The 12,894-nt window shown below is 46.3% G+C and overlaps 1 pseudogene; it reads right to left on the bottom strand.

Moving 5' to 3' along the window:
- Positions 1 to 1,706: 1,706 nt before the first annotated feature.
- LOC147416332 (protein mono-ADP-ribosyltransferase PARP12-like) lies at positions 1,707 to 12,894 on the bottom strand (annotated as a pseudogene).

Below are 12,894 nucleotides of genomic sequence, written 5' to 3'. Positions count from 1 at the left end.
CAAGGAAGGGCAACGGGCAGACTTGACATAGAAGAATAGGGTGAGAGGTGCTGACAGTGGTGAAATCAGAGAACAAAGAAAACTGCATCCCCAGTGTCAGTTATGGGGCTCCCAGGATGTTTTATAGCATCACTTTCCTACACGCCCAGGGTTTCCCACTGACAGAGGCTGCAGGACTCCCCCTCATGGTGTTTCCCAGTGGCCAGTCGGGATGGGGCCACCAACGTTCAAGTGTTTCCAACGTTACAACTCCAAACTCAGCTCTGGGCAAGGGTAGCAGACAACATCCTCAGCAAAGAGAATATGACTCAAAGCAGCCATGGTGCTGTGCATACTCAGTCTCTTTGTGGGCTTGCTGAAGTGCTCCTAGACCCACAGGGGCCAGGGCTGCTCACAGGGGATGGCTGAGCATAAGGGCCAGCCCTGGGCAGAGCTCAAGGGGGCTGCTTCCAGCTGGTCCATGGACAAGATCAGTCCTCAGGCAAGTACAGGAGAGCTTGCTTTTCCCTCGCCAAGAGTAAAAACTGAGCAACAGCTGCCTGCAATGGCACCACCACTCTGCTCCCTGCTCCCTCCCAGCTCCAGTTTAACATCCGAATGTGCTGGAGCTGCCCTCAGCATGGGAGGGTCAGGCACACAGCAGGCTGCTGCACACCTATTACAATATCCTGGTGTGAATCCAAGGAACGTTTCACACTGGTCCTTCAAGTTTTGGGAGGGAGGTTGTGTATCCCCTTAAAGTGAGATTCCAGCCCAGCCTGCAGTCCAGGAGGGCACAGACAGCTCAAAATAACAATTTAGCTGTTTCTAGAAGAGCAGGAAATTACTGTTGTTTTGATTTGTGGTATGACTGGACTGCAGAATAGCCTGTGGCATCTACCCATTCTCTCAGAAGGGTTATACGAAGACAGGTCCCTTCACTAGCTGCCCACTGTGTTGTCTACTCTGGCTTCAGCACACGATCAATGGTCAAGGAAGACTGAGGAAGACTAGAGAGTCATTTGCTTCTTTGTTATCCAGGAATATTTTTTTTTCCATCTGAATTGGAGCCCTTCTGACTCTTATTGCAAGATAACCAAATGGGACCAGCAGAGAAATTAGGGAACATGATGTAACAGTCCTTTAGGATATGATCTAAAAGTCTTTTCTTGCCACAAAACTCAAAGCAGCCAAACCACAGGACAAAAACAGCTCAGAGTCCATTGTCTACTTTTCTTACACTGACAAGATGCTGATGAACTTCACTCCATGGAAAAACAACTCCAAAGAGCCACCCCTCAAACATGCTTTTTATACTCCGTTTTCCCCATTTTCTGTATTCATTTCCCTAAGTATGTCCTAAACAACATCTACTTATGTACCATATTTTACATGGAAGCAATTAGTTTTATAAATTAATCAGAATGCACATTTAAATCTACATTGCACTTGCATCCAAATCATCATCACATTGTCATGGCTGTATTATTTATGACAATTTAACTGACACCAGTCTGTTTAGGAGGAAAACAACTGTCACAGAGGACCCAGTCATTCCATAAGTTACCATACTCGTAGTTTCACTCCTGTAACTGAAACAGAGCTGCAGTATAGCTGAACATCAGATATGAGGTTCTTACATGCCAACATAGCATTCAAAAAAGCTGAACCTTAAAGTGTTATTTTCAGACAAGATATTGTTACCTCTGACGTCATCTTTATTGGGGTTAACATGTATACTGCAAGACATAGGCAGGCTAAATCTGGTGCTTCTCAAAGATGACAAAGATGGAAGGATTTTTTTCGATTGTCTACACAGCTATCCAAAAGCCTGTTTGAAACCCCAGGTCTGGTTGGAGGGCGAAGGTAGACTTGGTTTCCCTGAACAAAGTCTCCAACAAGAACCTGATCTACAAACATGCTGTGGTGGTCTGTGCTGGATGGACAGTATTGATGAGAATAACTGGCATCTCTGGCAAACTAGCTTCCTAGGGACCAAAAAAATCCATGGGTAAGAAAATGCATGAGCCGAAGTAACAAACATCTGCTGTGAGCACTTTGGCAGCCAACTCCTCAACAAGCACCTTCTTCTCTTTCCTACCCCAGGTCACTCCAAACACATCCTTACTAGGTGTTTCCACATGGGTTTATTTTAAGGCATCAACAGAGGGGCTGACCTGGCGGCTTTCACCGCTGTTTTTTGTTGCTTTACCAGTTACCAAAGGTCTAAGGAGGTAGGATCGGGCCCACACAGCAGGAAGTACAGCTTGTGCTGTGCTCTTCCCCGCACTCTGGAAACAGCCCAAGCATTCTAATGCAGGTCCAGCTCATGCATTTATACTTTTTCTATACGTTGTCCCATGAGTCCCACAGATCCTCCAGTCAAAATTCTGCTCACAGACAGCACGTACATGAGATGGACTCATCCTGTGGAACACGAGCCACTCATCCACCTCCTGCCCTGGGCTTCTCTTTTCCATGTGCTCTTTCTGCCTACAGAAAAACATGTCAGAGATTTAGCATATTTATATACACCCATGCACAAGCACTTTTCTCTGTGGATCAGCTGCCTTCTCCACCCAAGCCCCAACCAGACCTGAAATAATATGGAAGATGAAATTAAAAAAAAAAAAAAACAACAAAGAAAAAAATGGTGTAGCCATACAACCTGTATCCCAGCATGTGATGAAACACTCACACACTGCACACATTGGAGTGTTGCCTTGGTCTCCCCAGTAAATCTGTGTGCCTGACTGAACTGGAGGCAGTGGTGTTTGAAATCAGAAGAGGCAAAGGAGCTGAACTGCACCAGGGGAGGTTCAGGCTGGATATCAGGAAGAATTTCTTTACTGAAAGGTTGTCAGGCATTGGAACAGCCTGCCCAGGGTGGTGGTGGAGTCACCATCCCTGGAGGTGTTTAAGAGATGGGCAGATGTTTGTACTTAGGGACATGGTTTAGTGATGTTGATAGAGCTAGGACAAAGGTTGGACTCAATGATCTTGAAGGTCTCTTCCAACCAAAACTGTTCTATGATTCTATGATTTTCCTTGACTCAAGCCTTCCTCTCTCTCACTTGTAAGGACAAAGCCTTCCACCTGAAATCAACTGGTTGGTGGTGGTTTCCTGCATGCCATGAGAAGACAGGTAGGCCAAGGCCCACAGCTCTTTTTTTTCAGCATTGCCTTTATAAAACTCTGTTAACAGAGAAAGAAGGTATGTGGCTGGGGAAAAAGAAAAACAACCTCTTCCTTTTGTGGTGTTAGATCTGATCTCAGCAGACTATGGCCTGACACTGAAATACTGAGCTAGATGTCTGGAATTGACGGCATGGCTGAGGGGTGGCTTGATCCTTAGCTGGCCTTCAAAAAGAGTTTGCTTTTTTCCTGTTCATATCAGTACCAGGAAGGCCAAGATAAATAATGGGTGTCAGGTGGTCTTCCCCAGTCATGCTTTTTGCTTTCCTGGCCTCCATCCTAAGGAAAGTGTCTTAGACCTTCTTCCTTGGAAAACCAGCAGAAGAAACAAGGGAACTTTGAGCTGGAGATAAGAGGAATTCCTCTGTCATAACAAATGCAAAAAATTCCACTGAGCTTCAGATATTTTTAAAAGAAACTTTGCTAGTATAACAGGAGCTATTTCAGAAATAGAAGATTGTCTTGATGAGGGAGAAGAGAACCAAAACAGGAAAACTGAGTTTCTGATATATAACAAATAGCTGCTACTCACAATTTATACAGGGATAAAGACAATAGATCACAGGCCAAACAGTGTTCTGTCATGGTCCCTCTGCAGCCCTGAACTCTAATTTTCAATAGAATTAAATTTAGTCTCAGACCTGAATTTTTCTGATAAAACACTGGCCAGTAAGCAGACCACATTTTCTACAAATTCAGTGTATCTGTTCTGAGAAGAACTGGTGTAATCATTTGTTTAGATGCATTGAAACATTGAAACCCCTCTATCAGAGGGGTAAAATTCATGTAAACAGTTAGTTATATCCATCCCCTCACTGGCCTTTAAATCAAACCTATCTACTGTTTCTCATTCTCTGTTCAGTCACGGCCAAGTTTGACAGAATTGTGTAAAACTATATATTACACCTACAAAACAAAGAGCCCCATTCACCAGAGTTCTGACTAAATGGTTTTGCTGAATTTGTGGAAAATGCTCATGCTGATCGGAACCACTTTTTTCTTTGCAGGAACATTCAGTTTTGGTGCTGTTTTGTCCTTGGAAAACTTCAGACCTAGATTACTGTAGTAATCTATGGTTACTACACTTGAGCCCAAGTGACTCTATCCTGTGTTCCATTTGTGAAATGGTAGGGGCAGGTGCCAAAACAGGTTCAGTTCAAGTATAGGATTAAATGTAGGTCTCCTTTATCTTTGGGAAACAGTCAACCCACTCCTCTGGCTGTGGCTAATCAACCTCTCAGACTTCATGAATAAATAAAACTCTGGCTTTCTCCATTTTGAATGAGAACATTGCAGTTTTGAGAAGCCAAACAGTAAAGAAAACATTTCCCCAAGTCATGTTCTACCAACAGGGAGGGTATGTACAACTTGAATTTATAATGCCTGTATTTGTTGGGGTTTTTTTTCCTAAAAAAGGTCATAGAATCTTATGTAAAGCCAGGCTTACACAACAAGATTTGTATGCACCCCAAATCTAAACCCCAGGTTTATAAAAGCCATCTTTATAATAAAAATCTTTTAAGTTGATGTGTTTTCCTAATCAAAACATGAATTTTCTATAAACCCCAGGTCTAGTTCCAGAGGGCCCCAACCTTTTTGTCCCCCCCACTCCCATTTTTTAATTTGCTTATTTTTCCACTATAAATCAGAGAATCGGAGCAGTCTGCTTCTGAGGAATGTGCCTGAGCCCATGAGAGCTGGGATACGGGGCTCTGTGGAGAAGGGGGGTGGTTTGCCTTTTGCCAAGGGGGAACCACCCACACACTGGGAGGATGGGATGGGGGCCCAGCCATTATCTGAACGGCTCCACTGCCACCGGGGGAATGAAGTAAAACGGATACAAACAACTGGAAATCCTGCCAAAGTGTTGGGCTCCAAGTCCTCCGGAGCCTGCGGATGCTGTAATCCTTCATTGTCTGCTGAAATAGGTTCTCAATTTCCCTGTATTTACTGTCATTGCAGCTGACTTCTACTAGCTGGGGAAAAAAAGTTAACACAACACAGACCAACGTGTTACAGCACTTTCAGTTACACCTCCCCAGTACCTCCCAAAGGTCCTAGCCACCACCCACTGTGGGTGTGATCATGGCCTCGAGTTTTTCAGGACCCTCTCTCACTTATTCATGGTCTTTTCCTCATTCTTACTCCTGTCCCAGTGTGCTCTAAACTCCTACTCTGAGCACTTGCCCATAATACAAAGGAGCTATTGCTCTCTGTGAAGCACATTTCTTCTGCCCAGAGAACATCTGCAGTCCTAAGCAAGCTAAAGTGAAGTTGTGCAAAGACACTGATGGTTCAGAATAGGTGTCCAGCTGGAAAAGAGAAGGTGAAATCTTTGTTCTGTATCAAGTGCACACTTATCTTTCTTGTGCACTAACTCATCTTTATAGACAAGCCCTGATGTTACTGTAGTGAGTCATCAAAGCAGCTTTATTTATAATCATGCTGCCTGATGTTTCAAAACCACACAAGACCCAAGTCTCATTATAGCAATACTAAATGAGCTGATGATCCCCCTAAAGCACATGCTTTGATTTGAAATTCTAGAGCATGACTGAGTTTTAAAGGAAAAACCACCCTGTGAATAGGGAGCACTGAGGCTCAACCTCCAGATCATCAGCTGTCATCTAGGTCAAACCAAGATCACAATGGATAAAACAATGCTTCTGTGCATGGGCCGTTCAGATGTACAATGCCATGGTGTGAATGGATAGTCCTGTGTTCCCTGCAAAGCTCTTCTGCATAGCCATCTTTGTCCCTCTTGTAGCTGTGTATTTTGCAGTGACACGTTTGCAAGCTAAAAACTAACAAAACCAGTTCCGGGACTCAGGCATGTATTTTAGACTTGCTTGATGCAAGCCATTGCAGACTATAACTTTTCCCAAAGCAGTGCGTGCAGATGTGAACAGATAGATACCTCATATCCTATTTCAGGCAGAGCTGAATGGTCCCAGCATGTGAATATCACCCCATTGCCTGTTTAAAACAAGCTTGACCAAGACTAACAAACTCAAGGAATTTTCATGGCACAGACTCCTGGTTATGTTTCAGGGATTGCCTCAGAAAAACTTATGTCTTTGTACTCTATATAAACTCTTCTCTCTTACTAATGCAAGCTACAGGTAGAGAATGTCCATGTGTTATAATAATGCTCTGCAGCAAGATGCATCACACAACGCTTTCAGCAAAATGTTACCTTTTCCTTCCTTGTTTGGCTACATGCTTATAAACATGCCTTATAAACATGACCTAGTCCTGTCTAAAGCAAGTAGAAACAGCTCTTCAGGCATGATCCCTGCAGTACCTCGCCTTACCGCCACCAGGCCATATTTGCCTCTTCTGGCAGTAAGCTACCAAAAAAAAATGCAGCTGCACAAACAGTTCACACAATGCCTGTTGAAAAACCAAAGAAAAGATTAAAATCACCCTTTTACTGAATTGCATGTCAGGAACATGCAATTCAACCCATTGGTAGAGGAATCAGAGAAGGAAAAGGTCACCAAAACTATGTCAGACTATCAACTTCTGCCTTTTGCTCCAATCAGAACAACTCACTTTCTTCCCTTTTCTCTTATTTCACCTGACTGCTACAAGACTCTACCCTGTTCCAATAACACTGCACAAATTTCCCCTAATTGATGTCTCCGCTCTTCCAGTCCCACTCTTCCTCCTACACCAGACTACAGCATCCACAAATCAGGATGTCAGCCTTATTCCCTGAGCTTCCCAGCTCACTACCAGGCTGTGCAGCAAACCAAAAGTATGTTTTCCCCAGTCTATATGGCTACACATGCCTGAGTCGGGACTGCTGTTTCACATTGTCATCAGTATCAGCCTTGATAGAAAAATATAAAATACCACCCTAGAAACTCCATTACAGTAGAGTTTGTCTATCTCCATCAGACTTATTTGAACACCCCCAACCACGTAACTTATCAGCAGAAAGTGAGAAACTGTCCTGGCAGTCTCCAGGCCGCTGAGATTTCTCCTCAGTGCACTCCCCTTGCAGCATGCTTGCCACAGTGACAGCCTGCCAACACTATCAAACCCACCGCCCAGCCTACCTGCACGAAGTCTACATCAGCAGATAAATGAGTCATCCTGAAGCAGGAGAGGACTCAATAAACAGACGTTTTCCAGGGGCGGGAAAATAATAAGCACAGCAACCCATACCTTTCCTTGTCCTGTTCCCTACTGCCACTCTTGCAGTTCTAGGACTTCTGCAGATTTTTATCACAGTCTGAGGATTCTGATTTCTCTTGACTGTTTCTTGTAAGAGAAGACAAATGTACCACGAATGAGAAAGGAGGGTTTTGCCATCTGGGAATGCTGCCCAGGAGAGCAGATGTCATTGTGCAACACAGTAGGATTAGCCTCACTTGTGCTGCCCCTGCACCCACCCCTCCTCTGCTGCCTGCCTTTTCTGCTTCAGGCGTTTTGCTGTCTGTCAGTAAGGAGGGTGCAGACATTTCATTTCAGCTGACTGAGAAGCTGATTATCACCGTCACCCGATTTCACATTTTCTTCCTTTCACATAGATTCTGTCTCCAAAGCCACCAAGACTTAGCAGATTGCTGACTGGCTTCCAACCAGCACTAGCTCCTCTTGTAGCATTGAAAGAAGAGTCCCCCTCCTCTCCGACCTCGTGGTGACAGCACAGGGCAAACACAGACACTTCAAGTGCTGCCTATGAAAGTTTTGGAGAGGTTTGTGGACATCTTTGTGACTGTGCCTCACTCCAAGTGGTCAAAGTGTGGTGATACCCAGCAAACTTTTAGTTCTATTTATAGTAGTGTGATCTCTATCACAAAACAAGTCCTTCTCTGGGGACCTAGGCTCTGCCTTACTCATGCTAAATCTTTTCTGGTTTCCACCCGTGTGACATAGTGCCTTGTACTGAGCTCCCCATCCCAGGCACTCTCACTGTTTTGCTGTTTGCTAGAGATGCTCGAGGTAATTCCTGCCGCTTCCCACAACCTGGCAGCTGGTGCTGCCCACACCAGACAGTAACTCAGCAAAGGACGATGCCTCAGAGGCTGGGGAAGCCCAGAGCCTGCTGCATGCAGACATCCCGAGAGTCTGGCAGCCTCTCCAGTGAATGCCAGATTAACCAGCACCCCACGCAGTGACGTGCCTGGATTGTGTCAGATGACTCAGACTCGGCTTTATCGCTAGGGAAGATGTAAGGATAAAAGCTCTGTACATTCACTGACAAGAGCACAGTAATGGTGCGCAGCTATGAGAAGATGAAAGCCAAAAGGAGCTACTGAGATGGTGCTCAGCCACTATCTGAGTGATAATTCACTGGCCTGCTTACAGCTCACTCACTCTGCAGAGACCTTGGACAAACTTCTCTCTTTTTCCAGTTGTTGGAGAAGGCCACCAGAGAAGCCATGCTCTTTTTCCAGTCCCAGACAGGAGAAGGGAACACCCCACCTGCCTCTTGCTCCCTCAGACTGGTTTGGAAGAGATGGCGATGCACACCAACTCCTCCAGGCATAAGACATAACACACTTTTTAGTGTTTTAACCAAGGCCACCTTCCACAGCTTACAGCCTCCTTCAAATATGATATATCATGAGCAACCATCACTGCCCATAATTTCTTTTTAAGCTCTGCACAGAATGTTTATATACCACAGAAACTCAAATACAGCTCACAATCAGCTTTAAGCTGCTGCCCCTGACCTTTCTTCTTCCCTGTTCCTCTCCCCCAAGGCACTGGCCACAGCAGTTTGTGAAGGTTTTTTTACTGCTTAGAAAAGCCGTAGCTGTATGGCACATTCACACCCCAGGAAAAGCAGAGTCACCAGCATGTGATGCTCACTGTGTGCCATGGTAAACTGGATTCATATAGAAAGTTAAATTACAATGCACGCAACAACTACCTACGCTGCGTATGCACAGAAGTGACAACAAATCCATCATGAATTGGTGACTATCGTTCTCTTCAACATACTTGCATTCATATTTCAGCCCTTGATTTCCCAATTGTAAATACACAAGAAAGGTTCCCACATTTACAACCTTAGCTCAGCATGGTGTAACTTCAAGGAGACAAAGACACTACTCTAAAATGTCTCTCTGTTCAGACCAGAGCCACCCTCAATTTTGATTAGTCTGCAAAAACTCCTTCCATTTTCTCTCTGTTTCACTTCCTTCCCCTTCCCCTTCTTACTGTGCTAAGATAGGCTGCATGTACTCCATGAAATGTTCCCTCATCGCTCTCACATCCAAGCAGGAAAGGATTTTCAATGACACTTTGGAAAAGAAGCTGCATGACAGTTAGTTCCCCTGTAAGTATGTCAAGAGGTAACCATACAGATATTTTACCTTTTAAATGATTCTTGTATTTCTGTGAACCAACTCGAAATTCAAAAGTGCACTGATGTGTTTGAAACCACAGGTCCACACCTGCAGAAGTTATAGGGGCAGCACCTTGTTCTGGATGCTACAAAAGAGAGGGATATTTATTAGCAATGAGCTTTGGGCCTCAGTGCTGTTGCCCACTTAAAACCTGGATCTAGCATCTATACAAGTCATAGGGAAAAGCCAGTGATTTAAACCAGTCAGGTCACAGGCTCGTCTTTGAGCTACAGCAGGGTCTCTCTGCTGCCTTTGCGAGTCCCTGCACCAGCAGACTGGAGGGGATTTCTCCTGTCCATCTCTCCTCTCTGTCTCCCATGGAGGACCACTGGTGGCTACAGTGCAGTCTGATTACCTGTGCATGTCACCTCCCTTCAGCACAGTGCCAGCCACCTGGCTCCCCGCAGTGCTTCACCCTCCTTAGTCTCCCCTGGAAGGAAGGAATAGAGGCTCCCTGGAAGGAGGAGCTGCGATCCCAGGCTCCAGAGTTACTTCCACGTGAGCTTATAAATAGGGATGGCTCCCAGGGGCTCTGATGGGAAAAGCAGGTGGTTTTCAGGGATTTGTTTCTCAGCAGAAGTATGCAGAAAGTGAACTCTTCTCACATACACAGAACTTTCAAATTAAAAGGGATTTTCAACAAACTCCCTAGTCACCTGTAAAGTCAGACTGTTTTCAGAGTTGGATTTCCTTGGAGCATTGGGGAAAACCAGCAAAAACGACAGAAATGTGTGAGGTGATCAAGAAAGCCCTTGGAGAATACCTGCATCACTTTTATTAAGTAAAGCTAGCAGGTGCTAAGTTCAAAGCAAGGAGAAGGAGAGCTTCCTTCAAGCAATGTTCTGTTCAGCTGGGACAATATTTGAAAGTTTATACAGATTTAAAAAGTGATAGAATAATTACTGAAAGAAGAATGCATCCAGGGTTATTAGATATATAGATACCAACTCTGATGCAGGACACCCCTGAGGCAAAAATTGCTGGAGGCAGGGATAGCATTTTGGGAAAGTATGGCTACATGCCTGCCTTGAGCTTACAATTTCTTTTGGGCACCCCTGTCAGCCAGCAAAGGGGATGGGTTCTGAAGCTAGATGTACTTCTTGTCCTGGTATGCTACAGACTTTCCTACACTTCGGGGGAAGGAGATGGCAGGGAGGGAGTGACTGGCATAGGGTGCTGGGCACAAGAGGGAGATGCTCACCTGCTTCCCATATTCAACCCAATGGTTGTGCCTCTCCAGCCAATACCAGCAGCTTTGCATCCTGCCCATGGAGTGTCAGCGATCGACACATAGTGCAGAAAGATGACCATGGGCAATAAAAAAAAAAGGTACATCAATTTCTGGCAGTCCCAAAAGCATTTGCCATAAGCCTGCAGCCCTTCAGCGTGCTCTGCGGCACTCCCTGTCTCTTAACATCCTCCTCCAGCTCTTCTTGCTGCGGGCCAAAACCTGCACTTAGCGCTCGGCAGCTGCGATTAAACCGTGACTTTTTTTTTTTTTTTTTTGGGGGGGGGGAAGGAGAACTGACCTGCTTGTGGTGCAGATGCTCAGGAGGACTCGTGCGATACCTCCCAGCTCTGCCCAGCCCCGCACCTCTCATCACGCCCGCCCTCAGCTCTCCCCGCACCGTTCCGCAACCCCGCACCCACCTCCCCTACAGCAGCCCGCAGCCCTCCCCGGAGCTGGGCCGGCTCTCCCCGGCCGGCACCGCCACCTAGGGACCCGGCGGTAGAAAGCTGCCGCCCCCCGCCGCAGGGGCCACCGGCAGCTCCGCCTCGTCGCCGGCGCGGCTGGGGAGCAAGCACGACGGCAAGCAGAAGGAGACGCCTTGGTTTTGGCAAGGGGCTAGGTCGGCTGTGAGGAAAGGAGCGGTCTTGCGGCGTGCCTTGAACACCTCCTCCGCCTGGCGCAGGCGGCAAAGCATGAGAGTTTGGGTAACCTTCTTTTTGGGGTACTCTTAATTTGTTTTTCCCTTTAATTCTGTGCTGTTCCCATTTTCAGTGTCAATCGCAATGGCTCTGAACACATCTGACAACCTAGCTGACAGCTGAAGACCAGATTTGTCGCCTGGTTTTGCCCCATTTCAAGCAGTGCTTTTTTTTGTTGGAGTTATCCTGACTAAAAGATCAAGACCTGGTGTAGTGTGGGTCCTGCCCCCCATCACACGGTGCAGTCATGCCCAGGGGGTTCCCAAATCTGCCCTCAGCTCCCATCCCTTTCCACTCCCTCTGCTTAGGCTCGGGCTCCATCCTTCCTTGCACCATCTGCACATGTCCTTGTGCCTGCTTGGTGGAGGATCGCCTTCTTCCCATCCTCCTCTTCGTGCTACTGTAGCACTGACTGCTTACAATCCACAGAGTGTTTCTCACCCCTCTTGTGCCCCTGCCTGCAAGCCTTCCCCTAGGACACACTGCATTGCAGTGCCAGTCGTACCCCACCTGCATTAGACATCAAGCAAATAGATATTTCCCCTTTGAAGCTGATCTCATGCTGCTGAGAAGCTGCCTGAAATGGAAGAGTGCCTTTCTGGTTAGCCTGAAATGCCTTCTCCACCTGTGTAGAGGTTACAGGGGCAGCAGAGTGGTTTGGAGACTAGAAAAAGGTGGGGAATTATCCATTAGGAAAAAGTTCTGGCTTAAAAAGCCTGCAGAGCAGCATTTTATTTGCTAACCGGGGTTAATTGCCTACCACTTGGATATTCCCAGTGCACCCCAGCCCTACCCCACCCCTCACCAGAAGCTGTTTGCTGGACACTGCTCCCTCCTCATCACAGCATGCACGGATGAGGTCTGGTGCAGCGGTGTATCTTCAGAGTCCCATCCATCTCTGTGGTCTGTGATGCTCACCACTTTTTCCTCAACTCTTCCATGTAGGATTGGAGATCATCACTACAGCTCTCAAAACAGTCATGCTTTGCTATTATTCCTTGTCAGCAGGTGGAATAGCTTTCAGGCACCTTCTTCTGCAGAGAGTTGTTAGGATTTCCAAAAGGAAAGAGCACTCTCCTCATACATGCACCCACAGCTTAATAGTTGTTCAGATTAAAGCAATTTTGGAAGGCTCTGGTTTGATCAAGAACATAAACAGAGTTCAGATCTTGACCTCACAGGGTCCTGAGCGATATACGTAAAATAACGAGAGGCTGCTGAATACATCAAAACGCACATGCACCATGGGGAGGCACTGACGCAAGACCTGAGACATGTGTGTGAAAGGCACTGATTGTGAAGGGCAAAAGAAATGGCAGCCCCCGAGGGCGTCCAGCACATGGGCAGGGAGGGGAGAGGTGCTTACTGCTTCTCTGTATCCCTGCTGCTGGTTACAGTCATCCAGCCGGTACCAGTAGTGTTCCAT

The sequence above is a fragment of the Leptosomus discolor genome, chromosome 1, assembly GCF_034619465.1.
Source record: "Leptosomus discolor isolate bLepDis1 chromosome 1, bLepDis1.hap2, whole genome shotgun sequence".
NCBI classification, from domain to species: domain Eukaryota; kingdom Metazoa; phylum Chordata; class Aves; order Leptosomiformes; family Leptosomidae; genus Leptosomus; species Leptosomus discolor.
This window is presented reverse-complemented; position numbering and strand designations above follow the sequence as displayed.